At 40.4% G+C, this 5649-nt stretch overlaps 1 pseudogene; it reads left to right on the forward strand.

The window, feature by feature from the left end:
* Positions 1–335: 335 nt before the first annotated feature.
* LOC141493906 (endoribonuclease LACTB2 pseudogene) lies at positions 336–1290 on the forward strand (annotated as a pseudogene).
* The last annotated feature ends 4359 nt before the right edge of the window (positions 1291–5649 follow it).

Genomic DNA, 5649 nt, shown 5'->3' on the forward strand with positions numbered 1-5649 from the left:
TAGATAGGCTAATTGAGCTTTTGAATTTTTATAGCTGAAATTTCAATTTCAAATAATGAAAAAGAAAGTGTCCAACATTATTTTTCTTCATAAAAATCTGATAAAATGACATAGTGTCGGGAATTTCAATATGCTTGAATAGTTTGAAACTGCTAAACGTTTATCTTTTTTTTCTTTTTTTATCATCACTTTATTTTATTATTTATTATCATTTTGAACAAATGGGTTTTTTTACATTAATAAAAAATTCTTGGGGCCTTCCCTCCCCCGCTGCGCGGGGCCTCTCCGAGGCCGGTTCTGCAGATCGCGGGCGCCGGAGCCGGTAAAGGGGCCATATGATGGCGGTCCTGCTGTGCATCGAGCAGCTGTCCTAGCTGGTGGTGCGTGTCCTGGGCTGTAACCCCGGGCCCATGACGCTCCAGGGCACCAACACTTACTTGGTGGGGACCAGCCCCAGTAGAATTTTTATTGATATTGGTGAACCATCAATTCCAGATTACATCAACTGTTTAAAACAAGCTCTGACTGAACTTAACACTTCAATCCAAGAAATTATAGTAACTCACTGGCACCAAGATCATATTGGAGGCATATCAGACATATGTAATAGCATCAATACAGGCACTGAATATTGCATTAAAAAGCTTCCACGCAACCCCTTCACAGATGTTATAGGAAATAACAAGCAAAAATATGTTTATCTGAAAGATGGAGATGTAATTAATACAGAAGGAGCCACTCTCAGAATCCTGTACACACCTGGACATACTGATGATCATAAGGCTCTACTTTTAGAAGAGGAAAATGCTATCTTTTCTGGAGACTGCATTCTAGGAGAAGGAGCAACAGTATTTGAAGATCTTTATGATTATATGAAATCCTTGAAAAACTATTAAAGATTAAAGCTGTTTTGATATATCCATGACATGGCCTAGTCATTAATGATGCTGAAGCTAAAATTCGAGAATACATTTCTCACAGAAATGCACGGGAAAGTCAAACCCTTAATTTTTTTCACGGAAATGTTGGAAAGTTATTCACTGAAATGGAACTTGTAAAGATTATTTATAAGCATACTCCTGAGCATCTATATAAAGCAGCAAGTCATAATCTCTCCCTTCATTTGAACAAATTAGAAAAAGATGGCAAATTATCAACACAACGACTCCTGAAAAGAAATGGAAAGCTAATCTCTAGTTTCATGCTACTGAATGAAGAATAATCTGAAGCCTTTACTAAGAAAGAATTTTGAAAAAAAACTAACTGCAATTAAAAGAAAACTAGCTACATCTGCTCTATTATCACAAACATAAGAATTCCACAATCTATATTTAGAGTATGCACTGTAATTAAAATTCATCTAATTTTTTGTTATTTTCAACTTTTTGAAACTAGATTATAATTTGTGAGTTCCTACCAGACTACTTAAATAATAAAATCAGCTTATTTTCACCAAAAAAATAAATAAAATAAAATATTCTTATTTAAGAGTAAGCGAAATACCCCCTCCCCCCATAAATATAGACTTGCTTGAGCAATAAAGTAAAAGGGAGAGAAAAAAATTAAAATTAAGAAAAAATAATAGTAATAATTGTATGTATGGCCAGGTGGAACAATGGACAAAGCACCAGCCCTGGAGCCGGGAGCACCGGAGCCTACATCCAGCCCCGTAGACCCAACAAGCACCCAGCCGTGTGACATGCAAGCCACCTGATCCCCACCGCCCTGCAAAAACCAAAAAAGAAGAAAAAAAAAGACCCAAAGTAAAATAAAATAGTAATAATAGTAGGGGTGGCTGGGTGGTGGACGGAGCATTGGCCCTTGAGCCAGGAGTACTCGGGTCCAAATCCGGCCTCAGACAACCAACGATCACCCTGCTATGCATATCCAAGCAGGCCACCCAGCCCCATTTGCCCTGCACCCTCCCCTAAATAATAATAATAATAAAAAATGTGCTTCAGTCTTTGATCCAACACCAACAACTCTGTCGTGGGTGGATCACATTCTTTATCATAAGTCCATCACAAAAGTTAGTTCCATATTTTTCCAGCGTTGCCATTGCTGATCGTAACTCCCTCCTTTCTTATTTCTCCACTATGTACTATATTTTCTCTCTCCTTTCACTCTGACTCTGCTGTAGGGTAGCTGAGTGGTGCAGCAGACAGATCCCTGGTCCTGGGGCCAAGAGGCCCTAAGCCACCATAACCACCCCTTAGGCCAGGCATCCACCTTGCCCTATGGTCCTGGCCAGGCCTTCCAATCCCAACCCCTTGCAAAAAGTAAAAAAGAAAATGTGGTATATCTGACCACTTTCCTGCCATGGTCCATGCTCTCCTTTATTCATATCCCCACCCCTTCCCCCTGTCCCCCCTTCTCTCCTTCTTACTCCAGATGCCTATACCCCATTGAGTATATATGCTGTTTCCTCTCCTAGCCACCTCTGATGACAGCAAAGCTTCCCTCATTCCCCCTTGCCTACCCCCTTCCATATCATTGCAATAGCTCATTGTAATAAAGAAAAATCTTATTATATGAAATATCTTGGCCTCGTCCCCCTCTCCTTTTTTTTCCTCCCATTACATTTCCCTTTTTTTCTACTGACTACATTTTTATACCATATTTTATTTTCGAATTCAGCTTTCTCCTGTGCTTCAACTATAAAAGCTCCCTCTACATGCTCTATTAACGGAGAAGGTTCATATGAGTATTATCAGTGTCATTTTTCTATACAGGAATACATGCAGTTCATCACCATTTAGTTCCTCATACTTTCCCCTTCTCCTCCATTCTCTATGCTTAACCTGAGGCCTGTATCTGAAGATCAAAACTTCTGTTCAGCTCTGGCCATTCCAAAAGTGCCATTCGAAATTCCCCTGGTTCATTGAAACTCCATCTTTTTTCCTGGAAGAGGACATTCAGCCTTGCTGGGCAGTTCATTCTTGGCTGCATTCTAAGCTCTTTTGCCTTCTGGTATATTATATTCCAAGCCCTACGAGCTTCCAGTGCAGTTGCTGCTAAGTCCTGTGTGATCCTGACTACAGCTCCACGATATTTTAACTGTGTCCTTCTGGCTCCTTGCAATATTTTCTCTTTGACATGGGAGTTATGGAACTTGGCTATCATATTCCTAGGGGTTGGTTTTTTGGGATCTCTTTCTCGGTAGATTCTCTCCATTTCTATTTTGCCTTCTGCTTCTAGAATATCAGGGCAATTTTCCTGTAGTAATTCTTTGAAAATGATGTCAAGGCTCTTTTCCTGATCATGATTTTCAGGTATTCCAATAATTTTTAAATTATCTTTTCTAAGTCTGTTTTCCATATCAGTTGTTTTTTCAATGAGATAGTTCACATTTTCTTCCAATTTTTCAATTTCTTGGTTTTGAAGTATTGATTCCTGATTTCTGGTAAATTCATCAATCTCCCTGAATTCTATTCTTTGTCTGAAGGATTTGTTCTCCTCAGAGAGTTTTCTTATCTCTTTTTCCATCTGGCCATTTTTGCTTTTTTTAAAGCATTCTTCTCCTCAATAACTTTTTGAACTGTTTTATCCATTTGACCTAAGCTGGGTTTTAGCATGCTATTTTCTTCAGCAGTTTTTTGGATTTTCTTGACTAAGCTGCTGACTTCATTTTCATGTTTTTCCTGCATCTCTCTCTCCTTTCTTTTCCCAGTTTTTCTTCTAACTCCCTCATTTGATTTTCAAAATCTTTTTCGAGCTGTCATAGCCTGAGCCCAATTTCTGTTTTTCTTGGAGTCTTTAGATGAAGGAGCTTGTGCTTCCTCATCTTCAGAGTATTTTGATCCTTCCTGAGCTCATTTGCAAAATATTTCTCAATGGTGTTGCTCTTATTTCTCTGCTTGCTCATTTTCCCAGCCTGGGCCTGGTTTTCAGGTGCTTCCTCAACTTCTGTGACACTCCCACAAGGGTCTCAGTGTATGAAGCTCTATCCTCCCTTCTGGTCTGTGAATGATCATATGCCCCGCCCCCCCACGCCAGGGGGCTGAGGTAGGTTGGGCTGCTGTTCTGTGGGGGGGCCTAAACCTAGACAGCGATCAGGATCTGAATGTGGTCAGAGCTCCAGAGTCCTGTTCCAGAGGCAGAGTACAGAGCTCTGCAGTCTCTCTCTTTTCACTCCCCTCCCTCAGCTCAATGGGCTCATGCCCTGGGGACTCCTGCTTACAGGCTCCACCTGCTTCTGTTTCCAGATCTGGGCTGCAGAAAGACCAAGTTTCTTGCTGTGTGCCCTGAGGGCTGGGCTCTGGCAGAGGTCCCCTGCTGTTGTGAGCTGGGGCTCCTAGCATCCTGGGGCTGCCTCCAGGAGGCTGAAGTTCTTTTGCTCTGGTGGGCCACCCCTCTGGCAAGCCACCCCTCCACCCCAGGGAGCAGAGCTTTTCTGCTCTTATCCAGGTTACCTTGACTAGGAGAACTGCCTTGCTGTGTCCCTTTGTGGGTTCTGTCTCTCGAAAGTTTAGTTAGAGTCCTTAGTTTATAAGTTTTAGCAGAGAGTGCCTAAGACTGGATCCTTTCTTGTAGCCATCTTGGCTCTGCCCCCACAGCTAGGTCAGGGTTTTTCAATATAGTCATTTTCTGTACTGAACATAGCCTTTTCATACATGTATGTAAAGGAAAGACAACTTGAATTATGAGCAAAAAGTTCTTCTCCTGTTGGACAACATCCTTGCACTGAATTACATTCAGACAGGTCTTTAGATAACAGGCGCAGAATTCATTGCTTAGACATCACCCAAGGCTTTCCATCTCTGGGCACCTTTCCATTCATTACAGTCTCCCACTCTCTTAGATTTTGAGATATCAGGGTCACTTCCATGTTACAATACAAAATGAAGACATCTCAGTGGACATTTCTCTTTATCTTTAAATGTGAAAACAATTTTTAAAAAGTAATAAACTTCTATCAAGGTCAAACAGCAAATAAATGATACCATTAGTAAAAGTTAAACCCGATTCCACTTCTTACATTGCCTCACAACAATTGCTAAAGTCATTATTTGTATCAAATATTCAAAGAGAAATCTATATTCATTACTATAAAGTAGCTCGTAAGTTAGAAGTCATGAAATAGTCACAATACCAAATATTGCAAATAAAAGCAATTTTACCAACCACTTCAATGGGGCCAAGCAAAGGCAAAGATTGAATTATATGTTCAAGATGTACTTTATTTGTCGTTAAGAATCTCTCTTGGGGCGGTTAGGTGGCGTAATGAGGGGCAGCTAGGTGACGTAGTGGATAAAGCACGGGCCTTGGAGTCAGGAGTACCTGGGTTCAAATTTGGCCTCAGACACTTAATAATTACCTAGTTGTGAGGCCATGGGCAAGCCACTTAACCACATTTGCCTTGCAAAACCCTAAAAAAAAAAAAAAAAAAAGAATCTCTCTTATATGTGAAACTATTCATTGTGGACATTTCAACTCTCTACTTCAAATTCCCCTTAGAGGTAAGTGCTGACAGATCATAAATCAAATAGAGAGCATTTCCAAACATAGAAATGCACAGGTAACTTCTAAAAAATTCTATGGGAGTTTGGGGGATGTAGCATAAACCAGTTTTTCAATTTTCTCTGCTTACTATCACTGGAATTGTTTAAAGCTAGGATATTGCTTTAAATCCAATATGACTGCTGTAGA

Source organism: Macrotis lagotis, chromosome 7 (genome assembly GCF_037893015.1).
Source record: "Macrotis lagotis isolate mMagLag1 chromosome 7, bilby.v1.9.chrom.fasta, whole genome shotgun sequence".
Taxonomy (NCBI): Eukaryota; Metazoa; Chordata; class Mammalia; order Peramelemorphia; family Peramelidae; genus Macrotis; species Macrotis lagotis.